This window comes from Mastigoproctus giganteus, chromosome 12 (genome assembly GCF_048544385.1).
Source record: "Mastigoproctus giganteus isolate SK-2022 chromosome 12, ASM4854438v1, whole genome shotgun sequence".
Classification (NCBI taxonomy): domain Eukaryota; kingdom Metazoa; phylum Arthropoda; class Arachnida; order Uropygi; family Thelyphonidae; genus Mastigoproctus; species Mastigoproctus giganteus.
The window spans coordinates 10,074,161-10,100,023 of NC_143586.1; the positions used below are offsets into that span (position 1 = coordinate 10,074,161).

A 25,863-nucleotide genomic window follows, 5' to 3' on the forward strand; every position below is an offset into this window, starting at 1 on the left:
AATGGGGCTGGGTTTCGGGCATATGGTGCAGGTTCTCCATGAGTTATTTCAGGATTTTCAACCGCACAACATGCAAATTGAACAGATAAAATACAGGGCAGGTATTAGGATTAATCAACTAATATGGGAGGGGAGGGTAAAGTAGAGAGTTGACTACAAAACTAAACGGATGCTTCCCTACCCACAGTTGCGGTTATGAAGTAATCATGTCAAGTAAATTTATAAATACCCTGTACATATCGTATATGTTTTATCAGTTCTGAATGACAATATTCGTATGTGCATACGTAAGCACAGAAAGGTTGATGCCCTTTTAGTTTAGTAGGGCATCAACCTTATGGTAACAGTCGGCGCTGCGTATTCAACTGAGATACGGACTTCTGTTAAATAAATACGAATACAATGTTCTACTTTTAGATTTAGTGCATCTTTTAGCGGAGTCTATTTAGCAACAGCTGTTGCCCTTCTTTAGTTGGCGGGGGCTCTGTGGATGTTCAATGAAATTTGCTGTTGCTAAATCCATTCTCATGCTGATGGCATACAACAGCGTCTCTTTGTTCTTTCAGTCGGGAGAGTTAGTGACCTTTCAAGAATAAATGAGCTGTTGTTAACTTGGTGCTAATTACTAAGCACGTGCGTTTCATGGTCGCTGCCATGGCACGGATCTTGGTTAGCACGCAACCCTCTCATCACCAAAAAACTACAAGTTCCGTTTTTTTTTTTATCTTCCTTAAATTCACATGGAATGAGACTCCAAACACCACTCTTTGCCTTAAAATTACAGTAACCACGGTGTCACGCTAAAATGCAGTTTAGGAATAATATAATTCCACAGTTACCACTAGAGGCTGAAATTGTTGCTGATATTCATTTTTCATTAAATAGTTTGGATGCGATGCCCTCTGGTCTAGTCCAGTGGTCTCCAACTAGAGTTCCTTAGAAAGTCCTGTGACTGCTCAAAGATTACGCCAAATTTAGTACTGTAAATCAAAAAGTTTAAAAACTTTAAAAAAAAATCTAATATCATACAGATAGAATACTTAACCATTAAACTATGTTTATAAATGTTTCACAGAAAATTCGACAAAAAAACAACTTAGGAATTTTCTATTTATGAAACATTTTATTCATTATTCATATTTAATTTCATTGCATTAATTTTTTACTTCCTATTTATATAAAAGCTTTCTATTATTAATATTTATTTTAATTTAATCACTGGCATGATTTTTCCAAAAAAATTAGGTGCCATCATGGAATATACTAGAATACATTATTTGCATTTCGATAAATGGAGTTGTCTTAAAGAAACATTAAAGTTAGAAGATGATTTATTTAGAGATAAAAATTCTTACCTGACCAGAACTTCCATCGAATGCCCAGTCGAACACATACTTCTTTTCCTGGGGTCTCTTTGCTCGTAGGACATCAGCGGTATTGCCAGCATGTGGATCAAGTAGTACGATCATCTTAAATGTGCACGAAAGAAAAGAGAAAAACTGATATTAGCAAGGTAAAACAATTCTGGACTTCGAGCAGGAGAAATCAGGAGATTGCAAGAAATATTTCACACGAAAGCACAGCTCCAAGTGGAGGTTAGTAAACTCATAAAATCACCTACAGATGTACAAAGATGATCTGCGACGTGGCATCACAAACCCTCACACTGCATGCATGCCACATAATACGCCCTTGAACTGCACGCAGGAAGTCACTCGTCAGTTAGCCCCAAACAAGACCGAACCACTACCAGGCCTGCCACCAACTTGGTGCTGGGTGCCAAACCGGGGAATGTCCAGATTACCAAGTGCGAGACCGTCAGTCGAAACAGTTCGAATAGGAAGAAAAACACTTGGACGGCCACCGCACTAGTCTCGAAGCTTCAGCCTTTCAAACTGGTTGATTCATCTCCCAGACTTCCCCCCAGCAAGTTGTTTGTCTCGCGTTCGACCCCGGACACGCCAGCAAAACTGGTCACTGATGTACTGTTTGAGGAACTCCAGTTGGATTTAAAGATTCAGAGACTGAACACTCATAGCACATCTTATGTTTCTTTTCGTATCTATTTTGACAGAAGCCAGTTCGAAAGGATTGGAACGTGCACCAAATGACCCCTCAGCACCATCATCAGGCCATTTTATGAAGCACGAAGCAAAAAAAAAAAAAAAGCGATACCCTCAAATACCCCTGAGAGGTGTCCACAACTCTCCAGACTCTGACTAAAAAAAATAACTAAACTATTATATTTAGGCCACCCGAATAATTAAATTCATCTGCCGTGCTGTGTGTTATGTCTGTTAATTGCGTGTGTTCTATGGTCGATTTGTCTGTTTGATGTTCGAAAAAACGCAGTTTCGGCTGAAAAACCTTGCTATCTACGCCTGAGACCGACTAACTCAGCCACGGAGTGAAAAAAGCTCATTAAAGTTCCTCGTGTCATCGACGGGATTCGAACCCGGGCCTTTCCACACCGGGTGGAAGAGGCTGACTCTTTTCAGAAACTTTTAGAACAGTGTAACAAGTGTATTCAATCAAAATGGTGTTTACCTTGAATAACACAAACCATTTTTGAGTTCCTCCAATTTCTGTTCATTTTATCGCCCCAGTCCGGGACTTTATCGCCCCATCTCGTATATACATAAAACAATATACAAAATAGCTATCGTTGCATACTTTCAGTTTGGGTAACTTTATTAAGAGTCAACAACTCAGACTGAGAGGAAAAATAACGATACGGGGTTCTTTGTTTCTGTGATAATCAATCAATATGCAGTATGGCGTTACCAATATATTGATGGGGCCTGAAGGTTAAATACTAGTATAAGGTTTTAATTTCATAAAAAAATTATTAATAAGTACATTGGTGTGCAAAACTTAAGGACCAGTCAGGTTTACACCTGTAGCTTCTCATAGGAGTGGCCGGGATTTGGGAAAAGCATACCAAAGGAACCTCGTGAGGTACAGAAACGATGAAGGAAACAAACCGACACAACAACGGAAACAAAACGGTGCAGAGGGATTTTATTCAAAAATGGCAACATAGCACTGGCTGCCATGATACAGACGCATCACTGCCAAAGGTGGAACAAAGGGAAGAAGTGGTCCTCGGTAGGAGATATGGCCACTCCTAATGTCGATGCACGATTTGCACCGCCTGTCCATACTTAGAACAATGTTGTTGATAAGTTCTTGCAATAACATCGACCATTCCTCTGTCGGTGCCATCTTCAGCTGGTGGACATTTTCTGATAGGTGTGAACGTGCCGCTAGGCGTCTCCCCAAAGCATACCATATGTGTTCTATAGGATTTAGATCGACGGAACGGGCAAGCCAATCCATACGAACAATGTTCTCACTTTTCAAAAGCATATCAACAGCTACAGTGCGATGGGGTGTGGCGTTATCATCCATAAACACGAACTCGGGATCAATGGCACCTCGGAACAGACGCACATGGGGAAGGATTACCTCAGTACAGTAGCGCACACCGGTTACAGTACCGCCTTCCAGTATCTGGAGTTGTGTACAGCCATCGAAGATAGCGCATCCTCAGACGAGAACACCTCGACCGCCATATCGATCCCTTTCAGTGATGTTTGCGGGGTGATACCGTGTGCCAACCTGTCGTCAGATTAGCTGACGTCCAGAATCGCTTCTGAGACTGAATCTACTCTCATCAGTAAATAGTGCCTTACCCCATTGCGCTGCTGTCCAGTCCTTGTGTTCGATGCAGCACTGTAAACGGTGTTTCCGATGGCATAAATAAATAAGTTTTCTGTTTATACTCCGTCACGACAACCAAGTCAGCAGAGTTTACAATAAATCGTCAATGCAAATATTTGTCGTATTTAGTAATCACGGGATTGAATCCTGGCCCGCTCAAGGAACACGTGCTATGCACTCTCGCTACAGCAGGCCTAAAGGGACACAACGTACTGGCTGTCGGGCAAACAGTCCACCGTTGTGAAGTCGCCTTGCAACAGTAAATCACGATATCCTGCGTCCTGTCTCACTATCTGGTGTCGGTCCCTCTTGGCCTATAGGAGTATGAGGGGTCATCATTGGGCGACCACCACTGGTCCTTCGAACAGCCGTATCTGTCGTTCTGAAGGCCGACCACGTACATTAGCAAGGACACATGACGCAAGAAAGCAAGCTTACATAGCATCAGCCGAAAAAAAAAAAAAAAAAAAAAACCCACCCTTATTCCACCCATCCACTCGCTCCAAATGTTTGTCAAGTTCTGCCTTGAATCTCTTTAAGCTATCAACTTCTACAACGACAGATGGAAGTTTCTATCAGCAATCAACCACCCGCTGGATAAAGGCAAACTTCCGCACGTCTATCCTACAACCGTCTTTCCTCAATTTGAATTTATGCCCTCTCAGGTGATTGTTCTGAGCAAGAGGAAGAATCCCATCAGCATTGAGCATGCTCAAACCATTCAGGGCTTTATACACTTCAATCAGATCACCTCGCAGTCTCCAGACACTGTAATTTGCAAAACTTAAGCCTTTCTTTGTAAGAGAAACCCTTTGTTACATTCACTATCCGTGTTGCCCTTCTCTGTACTCGTTCCAGCAGCTCTACATCCTTCTTGAAATGAGGCCTCCAGACCTGTATACAGTACTCAAGGTGTGGCCTGACCATTGGCTTATACAAGAGGATAATCACCTCCGTATCCTTACTAGAAAAATCCCTGTATATCATTGACAAGACACCATGAGCTACTCTTGCAGACCGTCTGCATCTCAGAAAACTTCATATCTGCCTGCACAATTACCCCCAGGTCCTTTTCATTCTCTACCACTGTCAGTGTAGTACCACAGAGTTGATACATTGCTCTAGGGTTGCTGTTTCCCATATGTAGTACTTTACATTTGTCAATGTTAAACTTCATTTGCCACCTCTCAGTCCATCTGCTCAACTTTTCTAGATCCTGTTGCAGCAGTGTACTGTCATTAGTGTCATTAACAACCCTGCCAACCTTCGTATCATCTGTAAACTTGGAAATTAAGCCTGATATACCATCATCAATATGATTTATAATTATAGAAAACAACAATGGACCCAACACTGAACCCTGAGGGACTCCACTGATACCATTAGTCCACGAAGAGCAGTGGCCATTGATTACCACTCTCTGTCTTCTCCCACCCAACCATCCCTTTATCCATAGCAGCAATTTGCCTCCAATGCCACACTGTTCCAAATTGTGCAGCAGTCTTCCATGTGCAACAGTATCAAAGGCTTTTCTTAGATCCAAATATATGATATCAAAGTTATTCTTTGCATCCAGTTCCTTTGTGACTACATCATAGTATCCAATCAAATTAGCCAGACAAGACTTCCCCTTAACAAACCCATGCTGGGTCCGAGCTATAACTGAAGTCTTGTCTACATGAGACGATGCTATGGGCGATACGGAACTCTGCAGCCACACTCCTCACACTTCCACCTTCCTCGAGCCCCCAATTATTCGACCCCGGGTAAAGTCATCCAGATGTCGTCTACTGGCCATTTCGTTGTCTGTAGCACTGTATGAAACCAATCGAAGGTCTGTAACAATCGTGCTCACCATTCAGTAATTAGCACATAACTGCTGAACTGCTGCTTTTATCTGTTTATGTGAGCCCTCTCATCACTACTCAAATTTTTGCATGTGCACCAGCTTTCTACTGAACAGCCACAGGCTGTTTTGTTTGATTTTGTGGTTGCAACCTTTAGAAATAATGTTGGTCCTTAAATTTTGCAAACTAGTGTGCAAGAACAGCAAGGCTCAGTATGCTTTACATTATAAATTAATTAAAAAATGAATAAGAGGGTTACCTTAGTAATTTCGTTTATAACGCTCCAATTGATCGTTTTACAAGAAATTACAGGTAATCTTAGTTCTGTTCTGGTTGTTAGTTGGTATATACTTATTTATTGAAAACCTTGATGCACGAGGGTGGTTCAAATTTGATCCAGAGTTTTGAAAATAGCCTGTCAATAAACAGAATGACCCGTTCATATTAGGGAGCCTTCTATACAACAACGCAATCTTCTTGACATCTCGAAGTTTAATTCTTCTAAATTCAAGGTTTTGCCTTGGGGAAACAAAAATTTAGGAGTTACTTATAGGTGGAGTGGAGTTAAAAATAGTTCAGGTAGTAAACGCTTTAAGGGGTTATGGTATAGATATGAAATTTGTCACACAGTGTAAACAGGCAGCTAGAAAGGTACACTGTGTCCTGTTTATAATACAAGAACCTTCCTTTGTAATTAGGGAAAAGGATATCACATTGTCCCTTTATATAAGTAAGTTGCATTTACAATATTGTAATGAGGTCTATAGGCCATACCTGAAGAAAGACGACTCTAGAAAATGTTCAAAGAAGGGAAACCAGATTGGTGACAGGTGCTATTCGATGTCTACAGTATATGAAGAACGGCTTAAAAGGTGCTAGCTCAAAGTTTGTCGAATGCATATGGGGGGGGGTCTCTGACTGAGGTATATAAGGCCACGAACGTGGGAGATATATTTTCATATTTTCATTCGTAGAGGAGAGAAGAATCGCTTGGGGAGTAACAGAAGGGTGGATCTCGTGAAGTTTACTTTCTGGAAACGTGTTGCAGATCACTGCTTGCTTTTGTGGTTGAGGTGGAGAGTTGGGTAAACTTCAAGGTGGAATTGGATAGTAACTTTTTTTTGTGATTGGGACAATGTGAATGAATCGAAATTTTTTGTTTTTGTTGCCAGATGCAGAAAAATCCGTTTCTGTGTATCATTCAGCTATTATAATACTAATACATATTCCTTCCCCCAAATCTCTGTCCCAACAATATGGATATGAGTGATAGTACTATTCCTAGAATTCTTTAGGGCATGTTCATATGTCATCCCCGGTAACATTGCCATGCTACTGGGGGTGACAAAATTCTAACGATCCCACGAATTACGCATCTGAAGGGTATAGATGTGTATGTTTAGCCAATATTTGTGGAGGGGGGGAGTTACTTCTTTCAACCCATGTCCATGAATTCCATAAAATATATAGGAGGGTGCAGCTTGTACAGCTTTTGTCATTTATAGTGTTCCAAGCACGTGTAGTGGAGCTTGAGTCTTGGAATGGTATCTGTGGTAGGGAATTGCTGCACTTAGACAGTGGTAAGAATTCTGTTGGGTTAGATAATTTCTCTCCTTTTAAAGACTGCTTCGGCAAAGATGATGAAGGGTGGAAGAGCAGTTATTTTTGCGAGAATGACAGCCAGAGAAAGAAAGTTGTTTTTTTGGTGCATTACTCGCCAAAGCAATAACGTTACGAGGTGTCAGTATATTATGTCTGTAATGGCGTGAATTCATCAGCCGTTTTTTTGTTTTCTTTCTGGACGAAAAACCAGTTTTTCAAAAAAAAGTCCAATCAACTCAACCCTGAGACCTGCTCACTCGATAACGTTTTAAAAAAAAAGAACGCGATGAAAGCTTCTCCCAGAAGGTATTCTAGCCCAGGTCTTTCCCACATTGTGGAAGGTAGCAGTAGTAGGGTTTTAGGAGCATCAGAGACCAAACGCTATATCGCTCCGTGTATATTGTGTAAATTGTATATGTTCCGAAGTTGATTTTCTGTTTGCTGAAAGAAAAATTCGAGTTTCCAGGAGGTAAAAATCATGCTACCCTCGCCTGAGACCGACTAACTCAGCCACGTTGCAAAAAACGGCCCATAAAAATTCCTTCTGTCATCGACGGGACTCGAATTCAGGACTTTACCACCCAGTGTAAGGAGAACGGCGATCCACGTGCTACCCACGAGGGGCATTGTGGAAGGGGGTCAATTGCAACCTCAATGCTAATCAAGGGGGAGGGGGGAAGCAAACGCCGATAGAAAATTTGAGTTGCTCAATAAAGTCATTGTTGTATAAAGTAAATTTCTTTTGCATTTCTATCCTGGGAAGGGGTTACAATTAAGAAAATTATGTGGAAGTAAGAGTATATCGATATTAGTAATTGATATACAAAAATATCCATACCAAACAGCAATAAAATTCCTCTTTATGTTTAAAGTGTAAATCAAACTATAATTGAACGTGTCTAACACTACTCAATGGGGCTTAGAGGGGAACAGGAATTCTGGGTGTTATCACACACTCAGTCTAAAACACTGATGGATCCTATCTTTCTATTTTAGAAGATTTAGGAGAAGTCCGATTAGCCTGCTTCCCTAAAATCCACTCATGCACACCTTCTCGATGGTAAGCCCTGTTACGTCACTTTGGTGGCAACGAACACGTAGAATGATTCACTTCAAGACGCCTGGTCAGCGTGAAGAGGAAAAGACCAAACCCTTCAGCACATGACAACACGACGCACAAAACCGAAGGAATTGTAAAGTTGCTGGAGAGGCCTTCATCCTGCAGTGGATTGAAAATGGCTGATGATGATGAACACTACTCAATTAAAATTAACCCTTGTAATTCGTAACTATTACGTACGGGCAGTCGCATATTTCAACCAAACGAAATTTTCAGATGAGAGTTTTAAATGTTTCGAAATATAGCCAATCTATTTGCCTGATTTTGACAGTAATAATAAAATAAATAACACGTAATAAAATTCTTTTAGCAGCTATTACTATTACCACAGGGGATCAGAAATTTCATAAAAGTTTTAAAATATAACATCTCGCATATACATAACAATCTTGATCGCGCCTTATTGCCGCGTGGTGTCGCCCTGATGGTAAAAAAATAAGATATGTTCATAAATTATTAGATTTTTGTAGGAATAAATGAGAAATTAGTAAAGTATTTTGTCCCTCTTTATTTACGACATCGAATCATGATTGAAGTTCCATTAGATAATCAAAACCGCAACTACTAGTAATGTCGTTATATGAATCTGACTAATGTTCTTTTCCTATTGATTACGAAATAAGTATTTGGTTAGTTTTACAATACTAAGGACGAAACTCAAAGCACCTTGACAACCTTTGCTGGGATTAAAAACATTTCGAGAAACAGAGATTTAGCCACACGAAGAGAGTAGGGCTTCTGAATTTGTTTATGAACTTAGTAGGGCGTTGCGATTCGAATGATATAATGAATCTCAATTCCATTATGTTTGAATAATAGATTGGCTCACGAATTTTCGAATTTCTTTGTGTGTTCGAAAACTATTCTTAGACCATCTCTGCTGAAGATTTTGCGAAATATTTATTTAATTTTTTTTATGATATAAAGTCTAAATTACCGAGCATTCCCATTTTTTCCTTCTTATTTTTTTCGTTTCGCCGCCATCCAAGTGAGATGAATGAAAGAAAAAGGGTCACGACGCCGGTAGTACTTCCCTGGATCTGTTTACCGGTGGTGTAATAGGCAAACACGTGGGACATCCTAGATGCTATGTAGGAGCTGCTGTATGTGCACGCTACCATGTAGGATCAATATTGTCATGGGAGCAAATAAACAGCGGTAAATAGCACCAGTTGTTTCTTATCCGATCGAAGTGTAGGTCTCATTACACGTACTTCCGTTATCAGGGAAATTTTTATTGAATTTTTTTTCTTCTGTTCCATAGCAACATTACACCAACTTGAACTTGTTTCTTCTTCATTCTTTCTTTTTGAATACATCTTTCTCTTCCTAGAGCAATTCTTCTCCTTCCCCGTCTCTTCATCTACCTCTACACCAAATTTTCTTGATCTCTGCCCATACTCTTTCCCTAGCTCATTTTCTCCCACCCATTCTCTCTATCTCACATATCGTTTTCTCCATTTTCTCTCTCTCTACTTTTCTCTGCCTTTCTTGCTATTTCTCTTTTACGCTCGCATTTCACAGTGCTTCCTCCATCACTTTTTACAATCAATTTTTTCTCATCCCCATTTCTCTGTCTCTCTCTCTCTTCTAGCCTCACTTTTCTCTTATCTTTGTTTTCTTTTTTTCTTCTGCCCATCGCAGTGGTTATAATCACCGTTCTTGCGCAGTGTCTGAAAAAGGTATAAGTTGGAATCTTATCTAGATGGGAGTATATTTTATTATCTTTTTACACAAATGACCAAGTTAACCGGCCTTCCGTGGTTTAATACAGTTTTCCTCTAGCAAAAAGGAAAACCGACCGAAGAATATATGCTACTAAATAAATACTCTTTTTTTATTGTACAACGAGAATAATGAACACAATTATATTACAAGACCTTCACAGCCAGAAGACCAAGGGTAATACAGACAGTGTTCCTTAGCAAAATCGAAGTTATACATAGACAGACATAGAAAGAGAGTCAAAATAGGTAATGATGCTCTTCCCATTTGCTAGATGAGAATTATATCAGGTTAATATTTTTTTTTTTTTGCCTACGTGGGTAGCACAGTTGTTATAATCACCGTCCTGTCGACATTAGATTGAAAATACCGTCGGTCTCAGGCAAGGGTAGCTTGGTTCCCTCTCCAGGAAACTCGGGATTTTTGTCCACCAAACAGCAATTCTACCACAGAAAACACACCATTTACAGACGTATTATATATGGCTCAATTTGGTCTAAGTTGCTTGTGCGTTTAAAAACTCTACAAAAAAAAAAACAATTGTACTTACTTCTACTCTTTCTAGAGTAATAGAGAAATAAATTAACCGCCAACTTCTAAACTATCTAGAAACCTCCTATCTGATCAGTGTCGATGGTGATATTCTGGCTATGTTACCCATCTATGGACAAATTGATTGGAAAATTTGGTGAAACTCAAGCAGTTGCTCTTGATATTTCAGAGGCTTTTTATCATGTTTGGCATAAAGGTCTTCTAAATAAGACTCCATCTTATTATTTGCCAACTGTTTTTTTTTTTATAATTGGGTATCCAGCTTTCTCTCTGACCTATGTTACCTATATTCACTGTGGGCGATGGTGGATGACTGTCTCTCTTCTAACTTCTCCACTAATGCTGGTGTTCCCCAGGTTCAGTTCTTTCTAAGAAGTCCCACCCTTTTCTCCTTGTATATTAATGACCTTCCATTCACCGGAAATCCTATCCATAGTTTTGCTGATGATAGTACATTGCATTTACCTTCCAGTTTAAGAAACTTTGCCCTGTACGAACAGCTTCAACCTCGAATATCCGCTACCAATTTCTTAAATGCTGATCTCCAGGTAATTCTCCAGTGGAGAAAAGATAACTTAGCTGATTTCGTCCTTCTAAAACTCAGCCCTGTCTTATAACTTTCAAAAATGATTCTTCTGCTTTTATGCGTATCCTCGATGACATTCAATCTCTAGGTAAGGTCATCTATTTGTATTGTCACCTCTCCTTTACTGAAAATTCTATTCCTCTTCTGATCCAACTAAAATCTTCCAAAAAAGTCAATAATTTTACTTCTATGTTGTCCGATACATTCCTACAGGACTGAGGATTAAATATTAAGATACTTTCGTTACTGGCGTATAACTTTCCAGAGCTTCCTTAATTAATGTCCAATCAGAAATGATCTCCATCTAAAAATGCTTTTTCAGCTCTCCCACACATTTTGCGTACTAATGTTTCCCAACTGTACACGCAATTGCTGAATTTTAACCCCCTTTGAATTAAAATTTCATCTTGGGAAAGTTATGTTTCTATATTCAACGTGGCATTCCTTTTGTATTATCAAGATATAGTATAAACGTTTGTGCTTACCCTAAGTCTGAAAAAAGCCAGATGGAATAGCTCATACATTCGCTGGCAGAAAAGGTGGTCTAAATCTAATGAAGGGCTTTTATTACAAGGAAATGTATACCGAACTTTTACTTTTGCCAAAGGAGTTGGAAAACGGTTCTCTCCTGGACTTTACACGTCATTTGTATTGACAGGACTAAATACTATTTCAATTTAAACTATCTAATTGCATTTCCTCTTTTGTGGCAACCCGCAAGGTTAGAGAAGAAACTAAGTTATGATCTGAGATGCCTAGAGGACCACTTACCTCGACCGTGTACTTGAAAGAGTTGTTAGCGAGACAAAGATCAAGAGTGTCCGGTGTGTGATTAGGATTGTCTGGTATTCTGGTAGGGAAATTAGCAATCTGTGTGAGGTTATCAGCAATGGCAAAAGCTCCAACGTCGCGAACAGTCGGTCCATGTGGCTATAAAACGGAAGCCAGCTGAAGTTATGAACATTAAAAATCGCCAAGGAAAATTAACTCACCGTTAGGAAGTTTGGACTGGAAAAAGTTAAGTTTCAAAGAAACGAAGTCAAAGGGTTCAAAGTGATTAGTGGAGTTAGGAGAACGATAGAGGCAACAGCTGAATTTGACAGACAGAATGGGACAGGGAGATTTTAAACCAGAGAAGATCGAAAAGAGGAGATTCCAGGTGTCGGGATTTCACATTTTCGCAACTCTCACGAGATCAATTCCTACAGTATTAAGCGGCACGTGAACTTCCGTTCCATTTCACGCGATGCGCACCTTCTTAAAGCTTAACGTCACGATCATAAAAAAAAATGGGCTCCAAGAAAAAGTACGTGGGAAAACTTAAGCTCAAAAGTATCAAATATAGTACTGTAAGGGTCCGCTAACGATGCGTCCCTCGTGCATTCATCTCATCCGTTCCACCTTCAGTGCGCTTTCCTTGACACCGTTGTCATGACCACAATTTTCAAACATTCACTTGCGCTGACATCACGAATATGTTCAGATAAAAATTTCACTCTCCAGTAGAATTATTAATTAAGCTTTTCTCTTTCTTGTAAACTCACTGCGAGTCTGTGATGAGAAGAAGAATTATTTCCTGTTGTCCTACTGACCTCCTGACATAATGCGATCGCTTTTATAGAATTCTAAGATTTGGTGGAGAATAGTAGTCAAGATCTCCAAACATCAAAAGCATAAAAAAAAACGGTTAACATAAGAATTGTCTCTATACAGATGAAAAATAGAACATCTTTGCATATAATATAATTATGCTAACTTTTTTCATATCTATGTATACTTATAATTATTCGTTAATAACATGAGACAAAGATGAATGATGCTGACCAAACATACAGTAAAATGGCTTTATTATTCACGGAGGTCATCAAGTGGTTAAAAAAGGTTAATTTTAATTACAGAGGCCATCACTAAGGTAATTAAGTTAAAAGAATAATCTCGATACCAGCCTTGTAACTTGGTGACTTTTCTATGGAGCGTGCTAGGCCGACAGTAAGACAATCTATATTGAGGCCAAGGGAAAGGGTGTGTCAGAATAACGAATCTCTCCCTAATTTACAACTGTGTATATCACGCAAACTGGAATGTTGTCTTGTATCACGCCACCCTTCCCTAAGCTACAGAGATGGGTGTGAATCTAGGTAGACCACTGAGGTCATGGCTTTATCAAGAACTACCCCTGTGTTCAACTGAAACTAAACCCACTTTCAGAGTTTTGTATTTTTAAACAAGAAGTTCTAACTAATGGAGCCTATTTTCCATCTATTTTCATATGGTGAAAATGGAAGAAGAAGAATTAACGAGGCCTGTTTCTGTGTTGCTTCAAGGTCTAAGGATATCCTGACAGTGATACTTCATGTTCTATTCTCGTTCAGATACCCTTAGACTGCCTCCTGCATAGAGTAAATTTATTGTGGCTGGAACTGCAAAGCTAGTAACAGTGGGACGTAAATTGTAACATGTTGTTGCAAGATAGCCGATCGAATTGAAGGTACCTAACCCTCAATCAGGATATCCTACGACCACGCACCCTACTGTAAATTTATTTTGGACTAGACTGCAAAAGAAAGTGATATGACAGAGCATCTGTGGTCGGGTATCTGAATTTCTAATTTTATTAAAATATGATTGCATCTAAATGCAGGTATCGATATCATTCAAGAAAATCAGAAACAAGACTGTTCCCGAACTTTCTATATATGAACATTAAAGCTGATAAAATTACAGATATTAATGATAAAATAACATTTCTCTGTCTGCTTAATAAAAGCTATTATTTTACTAGTATTAATGACTCTAAAAGTATACATCGCATTTATACTTAGCATTTGCCCATAAATATAGTTGAAAGATACTTATCAGTGAGGTACATTAAGTACACTAGTTGATGGCAGCTTCACTGACATGAAAAGCTATTTAAGCATAAAACAGAGGTAAAAAAGTACACTCTCATTTGGAATTAAAATTATTTTTGTAAAGGAAATGTTGCGTTTATTAAATTAGAATTGTGCTTAATATTCAATGGATGAATTAACTCGCTAGATAAGACCTCCCTAGAGTATCAATGAAAAATAATGGCTTCTTTTTCGGATTTTTATCAAGAGTGTCCTATATATCTATGGTCATTTCCCAAATCATATATCCTGTTATCAAGTTAAAGTATCTACTCTTTCATGAATGATATATTGTATTAACCTCTGTTGTGTCCTGTAATCTTATCGAGTGGATGACTATTTAAGGAATTCATTCTCCAAAGGCACGAGAACATTATCAGTTGTAAATTACCAAGAAGAGACGTTATTCTTAATGACTTCTTCTCAATTTAGTTCAAATCTGGAAACATTTTATATGCTAATGAAATTTATAAATGGCATTTATTAACAAGATTTTTAAATTTGCCAAAAAAAGTTAGAGGAATATCGCACAATGTTAAGAGATAAATATGATTAATTGACAAATATGAGTAAATGCAATTTCAATATTTTAGTTGTGCACTGTACACGTTATTTAAATTTTTATGTTCAAATTTATGTTCAAAAAATCACTGTGCAAAATGAGCCCTTGAACGGAGCAAAACAGACATACCAACATCCACATGGATATTATTATTAAACTACATGAATCAAACCAATTATCCAGCGTGGAAGAGTTCCTTATAACTGTGTCATCGTGATTGTTACTTGGGTTTCAGGTTGGAGGATGATGGCCTCGTTGTTTATAGTCATTTATTAAACTCATATTAAGGGAGCCAATACGATCTGTGTACTTTTGCCGAGTTACTTGATACGGTTTTAATTTATGGTGAGGTTCGTACGTAAGAATTCTGTAGATGGTGTTCGCAGATACGTCGAAAAATTCTCAACTCGATGAGTTCCAAATCAAAAAACATCTCTGCTGAGTACAGACGACAGTGAACCCGGGCGATTAAACGCTGGTTGAGATTTCGACAAACTGCAAATGTTAAACAGCAAATACTTTGAGCTGTATCTTCTGATACAAATACCAGAAGATTGTTAGATCGCGTAAACGTTCCATCTGCAAGCGTGTAGAGCATATTACATGAACAGAATTTGTATTCATTTCACAATACGGCTATACCAGAATTGTTGCCACAAGATATGAATAAATTTAGAAATTTTTGTGGGGGGCACATTTTGTGATGCACGTGATTTTTAATTTCTTAGACATGTTCTGGTTGCAGATGAATCATCTTTTAAGAGATGGAATTCTCAGCTCTCGAAACACTCATACCTGGGCCGATGAAAATCCATATAGCATTGTCAGTACTCATTATCAGCATATCTTTAAGGTTTTACGTGGTGTTCTTGGGGACAGTCTTATTGGTCCTCATTTTTTAACAGCAAAGCTTTCAGAAATGGCATAGCTGAAATTGTGTTCCCACAGTTTCAGGTATTGTACAACGGCACAATTTGTGGGAACTATTGGAAAAAATACCCTTTGAAAATGCAACCGATGGACTCTCTAAACGACACTGTATGAAACACCATATTGAACCTTGCATCATCTGGCTTCATTCCCCTAGATTACTTGGTGCGGGTATCGCATGAAATTCATGGTTTATTATATGCGCATCATTACACAAGACGAATATAAATCACACTTTGCAATTGCTTTTTGTTTTAAAATTTATGATTAATGTTTAATATCTGGAGATAAAAAATTTTGAGACAAACGTATGGTGACCAAGCTACTTGACACTTTTTTGCTTGTTTGCCATGCTTTTAATCTAAATGGGCATCTGGATTTAGTAAAACATTATATTTTTACTCTGTATTGGATCTTTTTCTTCGAGATTAGACTCTCTACTGGATACTTTCTTCGATATTAAAGAGGGTACAGTAACCGATGGATTCTATATGAGATATATTTCCTTTTTCTATTTCTATCTTAAATCGCACACTGGTTCTCTCGTGATTTAAATCTTAAATTTTCATTGCTCTCCAAATTAATTAGTGCATAATGTATAATTTCTTTCTATAAAGTGTATCTTCATGAATGGCTATGCGTGCCTCTGTCTGGCCAGTAACGGCCTAGTATATCCCACCAAAAAACAACAGGCATAAACTCAGAGAAAGAAATTATAGAAATTAGTATGCCCATAAACTAAAAAGAAATTACCATGCCCTAAACCCTTCTAGCCCCTTTCCGTTTAGGGCATACTGCATACAGTGGAAGTATCCTATGTACCTATCACTTATATCACAAACAGATATATTGGAACTTTTTTTTCTTATTTTTAGCTATAGAATATAATCATACCCCGTACAATTTTGAAAAATGCCAGGACAATATGAAAACATATACATATATACAAACAAAATAAAGAGAATAGAATTACTTTTACCTTGCTGTCAAACTTGTGTGCAATGGGAGTAATGTCCCTATGGAGTTCATGAGGGAACACTGGTCTTATCCGTAACGCCACCTAACAGAACAGGAAAATTAAAAATAGGTTACAAAAAAAATTTCATCTATATAATTTCTATTCGTTCTCTACCACTGTATAAAGTAATGATCTCGGGATACTCACTATGAAAGAAAAAAAATCATTTTTAATAAATATGACTTTAAATTACAGCTTCATCAATGTAAATTCATGAAGGTACTTTATGTTTTTCACTAGTAAAAAGTCCCACCTTCATTCTCATGGTGTGTATGTGTGACAGTTTGGTTTGAGAATAATCCTATATATGAATCAACAAGCTCAGTGCCTCCATGTGTACGCAGTACGCAACAGACCCACTGTGGGCCGTTGTTATTGTTATTATAATAGGGTTTTAGGAGCATCGGCAACTAATACCATATTGCTCCGTGTATACAGTCTGTAAATTGAGTGTTCTGTGGTCGATTTTCTGTTTTCTGGACAAAAAACTCGAGTTACAGGGAGAAAAAAACCACGCTATCCTGAAACAGAATAACTCAGCTACGTTGTGAAAAAGGCCCATAATTATTCCTCACGTCATCGACGGGACTCGAACTCAGGTCTTTTCCACCCGGTGTGGGAAGAACGTCGATTCTTCCAACTGTGCTATCCACGAGGGCTTGCGGGCCGTAAAAGAAAACAATTTAATTAAAACAATCCTTTTTCAGAGGATTGAAAAAAGGTAATGCTCTGATTTCGATGGATATTTTATATTGCATCAGTATCTGGTAGAAAGCACCACAGAGCATACCGACCACAGTATATCACCAGAATGACAATTAATTATTTACAAAGAGAACTATTTGGACATGCCATTAGTTCTAAAAAATTCACTACTGTAATGTCCACAGTGTCCATCAACCCATGAGAGCAATGTTCTTAATGAAACAGTCTGTCGACACACATCAGTTAGCTCGAGGGCGATCATCATCGTGACCTTCCTGAAGTATCGAAATGTCCTAGTTTGGCGAATACGATTTCATGGTCTATGTATCAGACGTTGCTTCTGAACGTGTTTGCTATTATACCTCTATAAGTGAAAAAATGTCTTTTTCTCTCGCTTCTGCACAAGAGAAGCCAAATCGAAATTGGCGAACAATATTTCTTAAAAGTTTGGAATGTACAATGAGTAAAACGCTGTTGTTATAGAAGAAAAATCCAATTAAACAAAAACTGAAACGTATTGAGTTCGTAAGAGCACTGGCTATGATGTACGAAGGTTGGTCAAAAAGTTCTGAGAATGGAGTATAAAAGGCATAGGTAAAAAATTCTGCGTAATCTATGTCTTTCTGTTTTTGATTTTCAGTGTTCACCCCGAATTTCAATGCGCTTAATCTATTTAATCTGCAACCATGTTAGGCATTAAACCAGGCTTCCAGCTGATGGTTGTGTTCGAAACTTTTTCGGGGAAGGAAATCGTTCTGTTTCCATTGCATGCTTTCTATTTGGATTCATGACCATAAAAATGTAGCTACATTTTGACACCAGTCACCAGACAGAATAAAAATCTTTCTGAATTAGCAAGAATTAATTTTAAACTTTGATTGCACTTTCTGATTTTTGTCACGAATGGAAAGATTTCAGGGATCCGATCTTGCACAAACAATCCCAAATGTTCATGTATTATTGTTACAATTTTTCTGTGGGAAAATATTAAATACACTTTCAAGTTCATACACTAATTCTTCTGTTTTATAAAATTATTTTCTTCGACAATGCCAACTGTTTCAGTCTTGACTGCTTCAGATGGCCGACCAGACCTTCGATCATCCTCAAATCACTCTCATCCTCTTCTGAACTCCACCAACCACCTTGCAACAGTAGCATAACTCGGCGTACTTTTATCTCCAAACTCTAGTCATTCTTTCATGGATTTCTTTAGCATTTCTGCCCTCTTTGGTCAAAAATTTTGATTACTGAGCAGTATTCGATTTGCTAGGTATTCATTCTTCTTCCACCAACCAACATATAAAAATAAAGTTTAGAAACTGCATAAGAATATTCCTGAACATACTATAAGAACATTAACATACAATTTTTTCATGTTATTTTATAACGCATTACATTATCAAAACAGCCTATTCCATAATTTAATACATTTTTCGTTTGCAAAACTTTTTGACAACACTTCGTACTTCCCATTTCAGAACAAATTAGGTAATGTACGTATTGAATTACATTTGCAATAGCGCTGGCATATCAAATAATGTGCCTAAAATCTTTTATACTGTTTCAAGAAGTATTTATCAAAACCTCACCCTATGATGTTTACTACCTGTTGGGTAGCTGTGAGATGAGATTTATATAGTGGCCCCTACATTATATTTAGCGCAAAGGCTCAAAGGAATATTGTAAAAAAAGTCTTGAAATTTGTAAAAAGATCAAAGCTGCTGTTAGAAACTTATTGCAATGATTCTGTGGAGGATATCGGATTAGGAAATCAGAATTGGATGTAATGCTCTCCCATAGTCCATCAAAACGTAAGCTGTCGACGATCCGACTTGTTTAGTAATGCCTAACCATCCCCAGTGGATTATATAACCCTCAGATTAATGAAAATATTGAAAATTAATTCTTTGTTCGATATAACGCTAAGCAAAGGAAAAAATACCACCACTTTCCATTTCGCTGTCTGGGTGAAGCTTAGAGTAAAGACTTTTCTGAATGTCAGCCAAGTATTGAATTTAAAGTTAAACGTATTTTTAGATTTTTTAAGCTTCGGAGCCTTTACATTCGCACTCAGTTGTGGAGAAGGTGTCAGTACATTTTTAAATAACACTCAGTAGACAGAAAAGGTTGCAATAAAGGAAATGCTTTTGTGGGTATTGTGCAGGTTTGGGTGGAATGAGAGAAGGCAGTCGTCAAGAAAAGATCGATAAGCAAAACGCTACTTTAGCTTAATGAACACCTCGGAGTTATTTAAAGAATGGAAAGAAAACAGAAATGTTGATTTGATGTTATAATGTATCCGGTCACGTACGAATATGCTTAATGCACTCCAAAGTATGAACAGTTAGTGCATATTACAAATATCACAAACTTTACAGCATTTTATATGATCGATGCTTTTTTTTCTTTATTAAAAGGAAAATTGGCATGTTCCAACCACACTAAACGTACTGTAACCCAATATAGTGTTTAAATTTGTCTCAGTACACTTGATGTCCACAAGAGCACGTTCTGGATTTAATATGAAAATTGTTTTTACATTTTGGATTAACTTCGTGGTTTTCTGTTCAACGGCTAATTATACTTTTTTTTTGCTTTCGAATACTCAAACTTGGCTGTCTAAGTTTGATATTTAGTCATCTGTGCGTCAACTGTCCCATATAAAAGAGACAACAGATGACATGGGTCAGGATAATACTACTATAGGATTTAAGGTGATATTTCAATGCAGTTGATGAAATGAAATAAAATATCTAAGCTCTACACTTGATTTTCGATGGAGATTTTAAACAGTCGCAGTTTCCTATTTATAATTCATATACCTTGTGGATTATACCATTCATTTTCTCTGGTTGCTTTTTTAGCGAGAATGTGAGATTAGTTGAATTGGGGGCTTTTGTGTCATTTAACCAGTTTTGCAACTGATGTTTGCCTCTTAAGACATTATCAAGGTCCTAGGAGGAATGTGATCACAACTTGACTGAGAGTTAATCGGTCGCTGGGAGGGCTACTTGGTTGTATCTCTTGAAAACTGTTTTCTTTCCTGCAAACAGACCAATCGACTATGGAATACAAGCAATTTATAGACACAGTACACTGTTGCTTCATAGCCTTAGTTTGCTTTGGAGCTTAACACACAACTAATTTAAAGTTCTGCATTTGTGGGAGCTAATGATTATTGTCGCTCTCGTGGGTAGCAGAGTTGGTAGGATCACCGTCCTCCCCACACCGGGTGGAAAAGACCTCAGTTCGAATCCCGTTGATGACGGGAGAAACTTTTATGCGTCTTTTTCACAATGTGGCTGAACTAGTCGGTCTCAGGCCAGAGTAGTACGGTTTTTTCTCCCGGAAACTCAGGTTTTTTGTCCATCAAATAGAAAATCGGCCACAGTCTGTGTATTTATGTACCCTAGCGCTGACCACTCGGCTGCCCACAACTTTGCAAGTTGATTAATAAAAAAAAAAAAAAAAAGAGCCCCATGTGTCAATTTGAATGTAAGCGCAAAACAAATTAGTGACTTTAATTTAGCAGCGACCAGTGGTCTCGCGGTTGTGACGGGCCATCACATCCCCACCACGGGTCACCGTCTCCACAACGAGGAGGTTGGTGTCTACTATGTACAAACTGCTTCTACGCCGAAAAACGGTTCTAATAAACCAGCAAACTAGTTAAATTAAATCCATTACATTCCGACTATCAAGGAGTTGCGACACCGTATCATCATACAGAGTGAGAGTCCCTCGTTCAAGCTGAACCATCAAGTCCGGACAATAGAACACAATGTGGAGGCCAATCTCCTGCTCGCCACACGAACACAGGTCTGAAGGAACTAAGCCCAGCTAGAAAAGCCTAGGTCTCAAGCCATATCCGGTGAGGAAGCAACAGGCCGACAGCCCAAAATGCAGCCATGGCCAAAGCTTCTGGCTGACAGTGAGAAGGGAGGGGAGGAAAGCATACAAATGTATTCCCTTCTCAGAATAAGTCCATTGATTCTGCCAAATGATGTCTAACTCACGGACCCGTCTCCGCTCAGATGGCCTGATGACAACATCTGAGAAGGTATCTCCTCACACGAGATACAGACCCTTCCTAAGCTACCGCCGCATATGTCACGATCAGGGGAAAGATGTTATCGTAAAGAAGATGGAGGGCGCTCCTCTTTATGCCTAATCGGTGGGGATCACTCTCCGGAGCTTGCTGTAGAGCCTATTTACCTTCTCTCCAATGTATTTCACTTGAGCAATGAAGCTCAATCGCTCATCTAGGCACACACCAAGATAATCAGTCCGCCTGACTGTCCTCAGCGAGAACTCTCCCCCCCCCCTCCAGAACGAACAATTTGTGATCTCATCACACTGAGCCGCCCTTTCAGCAGCATAGCAGAGGACGTATGCGCCGAATCTTCTAGCTCATGCAGGCTGAACCTAACAGGCCTTATTTTTTATTGTGTAGGACAACCCCCCTTGTGGGAGTTGCTCTCCACAAGGAAATCAAGATCATCCGCATAAGCTACACCACCCACATTATGCGAAGTCAACAATCGTCCAATGTTCCAAAGCACAGTCCCACGACGTACCCCTGAAGGCACCATGCTCAAGCGTCCGCCGATCTTCTGAGAACACCGTCCTAAATAACCTGTTGATCACATAAGTAATCTCTAAGAGGGCGATAGAGATCACCCGGCCAAAGGGACACTCTAACCCCGCAGAGAACTCTCTCCCTATAGGATGTCTAACGCCCTCTTAAAGTTCTCGAACAAGCCTAGGACATATTGACTGGGATGTTCTCTAACCTGAAGTGACTAAGATGTTAATGGCATCCTCAGCCAAGGACCCCTTTTTGCAGCCAAAATGGCTATGAGGCCGATCTCTGGGCACCATAATACTTCATGGTATTATACATACGGTACATTGCTACTTTCCAAAAATCAAACACAGTGAAGCACTTCGCATCTCTTCTCACATGTACACTGTTATTTGCATAGCCAGTTTTCAAACAAGTTCGCCGGAAAGTGATCAGTGCTGCCACCCATACTTTTATTAAGTATGTCCATTATATCATGGACATACTTAAAACTTTTGTTTTAAGTATGTCCATGATATAATGGACATACTTAAAAAAAAATTGTTTTTTTTGAACGTTCAACTTATATTTCAGGAATCTTCATGCTAAAAAGGACTGGGTCCGAAGGGACTGGGTTGGTGGCTTGAAAAGTATTCAATAGCACTGCGGAACACAAGGAATTTCATTAACATTATCCAATATTAATGAAATTCCTTATTTAGATAGTCAGAGACAGCAGTATAAAAATGTGGAGATGCGCCATCCTATAAAAAACCACGATCGTGTCTGATAACCTGCTTCGGATATTGGATACTGCATAATTCCCCAGCAATACTACCACTGAACGGTATGGTCCGATAATCTTACCATAGGAGATTCCCATCACCACAGTTGCATCCTCAAAAGGGCCGATTCCACCATTTTTATGACATTACCACTCACAAAATTGTGTTCGTCAATATGTAGTGTGCACGTAATTTTGATTCTCCATGTATTTGCTAGATAAAATACCTTTATACCACGATTAAATTTTAAACCACCTTAATATAGATACGCTTAGCATAAAATTGGCAAAATTTCCAGATTCCAATGAATCGGTTCTTCAGGCCTATAAAAGGATCGCAAGTTTAGGTAGTATTGGAAATTAAAGCTTTTATAGGCTTGTGGAATCTTGAAATGCTGCCAAATTTTACTAAGCATGTGTACTGAGGTGGTTTCAGTTTTCTTGTAACATTTCTATAGATGTCTTCGACATAATATGATACATACAGTAAGATTTTCTTATTTCACAATATACTATTTAAGACGTTCCACTGTAAAAGGTCCTAATGAAAATGTTGTAAAATCTAACCAAACCAAAATGAGCTATGAAGAATGTGTGCATCCAAGATAGCAAACGAAAATAAAAGTATCCAGCCCTTAAAGTATCCGTCTTTCCCTTTCTATGAACTGGTTTTGATCGGTCTGTAAATACAAAAGTTATTGAGTCATATATACTAGCACACAGACATGGTGAGTTCAAATTGAGCCTGCATTTTGGGTATGAGGCTAAAAATGGTAAATCTTACGAAAATACTTCTATTTTAATCTTGAGAAAATAAATTTCAGATAGTACAAACCCGTATATAACATATACGTCATAAATTGTGGACATGGAATTACAAATTCAGATTCTTTTAATTGATTATTCGATACGTAAAAGTTGGACTTTTAGGATTGCAGCGCCATTATGATATACGATGACAAAACTGTTTATTCCTACTCAGCTTTAAAATATGGCATATCGACTGTAATATTGATGATTTTTATTGACTTGTGTTGGTTACAGTTTTCACAACACAACTGACGAATAAGAAACCTTGATGTTATTCTGGGGAGGTCGTTTAACTCCATTTTTGTGAATGTTGTACTATTTCAGCCACAACACCTGCGTACTATTAGATTATTAAGTCATTTACTAGATGAGAAATTCTCAGAAGCTATTTGCACACAATTTGTTTTACTGTGAAACGTTGAAGCTATTCAGTGAAGTCAGATAATCAGGGATCATCCGATTTCAAAATCCTGACAATTTCATACATTTTTCATTATTTCGCATATCTTAAGCTTTATATTTATCAGTAAAAATGACAAATAATTCAAATAATTTTAATAATATATGAATAACATTAATTAAACCACGTGAGTTCTAATCAAGCGAATTTTATTGTACCAAAAGTAACATTAAGTAAGCTAAATCGCCATACAACAGAATTTCTCAGCTGGAGACATTTCTGCATTCCACGTTGAATCCTGTCATAATGCCTAATCAGGAAAGATTGAATGTCAAGACTAACGTTAGAGGGTAGCTGCCTACCAGTCTTCTGTGTTAATTATTAAGTAATTTCTATTAGTCTTATTTACAATTCACATTACAATTTATTATGAAAGACATCCTAATATCATTCCCTCAGCATATCGACAAATAGTTTCTTGTTAATGAACCCAAACCCTTATTAATGAACCGAAGCCCTTAGACTACACTGTTATAGTCTTTGGAGTTCAATAGATGCTGTAAAATATTTAAAGTACTGTTTTAAAAAAAATTAAATCGCATACAAGATATGCAAATTAATAATTTCTTTTAGGATCATTATAATTAAGAATAATAATCACATGCACTGACCGTCAAGTTCTGCTGCTTTCCGTTTTCAACTTTGCCCTTTGCTGCCATAGAATCCCAAGGCAACCCACCAGCTAAAACACTTCCATCTCCAGGCTTTCTCTCACGAACACGAGCTCTGAGAGCACACACACATGTATATTCGAGCAAGACAGACACCGATGTGACAGGCACAACAAGAGTCAACGTGGTGGCGACCACATGTACCAGCTGGGTTGTGTTATTCCGCCGCAGAATATAGTTCAAGGTTATTGAGTCACGTGTCTACGTCCCTTCCAACTCCGATCCTACACCGATTCAAAAAGAACTAACTATTTCGTTTCCACTGCGAGTTGAGAAGTCCTCGCGGAGAACAATTGTGGTGTGCCTCGTCAGCGATATCAGTATCTGCAAGTCTGTTCGCTTGTTCTGCGTTTTGTGGTGTCGCGTGCGGAATGAATACTAATACACCTATTGCATGGCGTCCCATATATATTATACCTGAACGCTGGTAGCTTAGCGACGTCTCTTGACATTTGTACGAAAATTAAACAAAGTACATGATCACAGGATGCTAAAGATAACAGTAGCTGGTGTTTTTAACTAACAGAATCGACCCCCTTCCAGTTGAAGATGAGTTAATCGTCAATGTGCAATCATAGCTGAATCCCCTGACACTCCCCTGAATCCCCTGACGCTCATTTTAAATCCATTAAAACTGACTGTTTTTATGGAGGCAAGAATATAGGTACGATGTTGGAAAAAATATTAAGCTGCACCATGGTTTGCCAATATTTTAATTATAATGACGAATTAGAAAGTGAAAGTATGTTACTAACTTCAACTCCTCTAAATGTATAATTTATTTTGGTTTTATTATTTACCAAAGGTAAACCTGCATTTTGAAAGGTTAATTTACATAGTTACCACGTATCTGGCCACCTCTGAAGGCTGTCTAAATAATCCTGAAGGGGTTTCTGTTTAGCGTTGGTTATTAACCATTCTTCCAATCTTCATATCACTGCAAATTTTGACATCACGCCATGTCAATGTCATGTAAGAAAATCAGAAACAGCAACGCTCCAAGCATCAACCCCTGGGAGGGCTTCCGCTTCTAATCATAGCTGGAATACTGAGTGACATCACACCACAGCACCTGTGTCATGCAAAGGTTGATTTTTTGGGAGAAATTACCTCATGCTCCGAATTAACTCTTTTCCTAACATCTAATTTAGGATAATTTTTCACAGTTTACATCAATCTTTTCCATCAAAATATCGGATGCCTATTTTTTTTAATTATAGGTTTTTAAAAGATTAATAACATCATTTAAATTTATATACCTATATGAGGAGCTCTCTCTCCTGTTGCACATGGAAGACCTAAGTTGGAGC

At 38.3% G+C, this 25,863-nt stretch overlaps 1 long non-coding RNA gene across 1 annotated transcript; it reads right to left on the minus strand.

Annotated features, from left to right (window-relative positions):
- Window positions 1–1,429: 1,429 nt before the first annotated feature.
- Window positions 1,430–24,629, minus strand: LOC150076670 (uncharacterized). Its single transcript, XR_016547712.1, has 3 exons — window positions 24,494–24,629; window positions 16,518–16,598; window positions 1,430–1,469 (listed from the first exon to the last, which is right to left on the minus strand). It is a non-coding gene; the product is annotated as an uncharacterized LOC150076670 (long non-coding RNA).
- Between the last annotated feature and the right edge of the window lie 1,234 nt (window positions 24,630–25,863).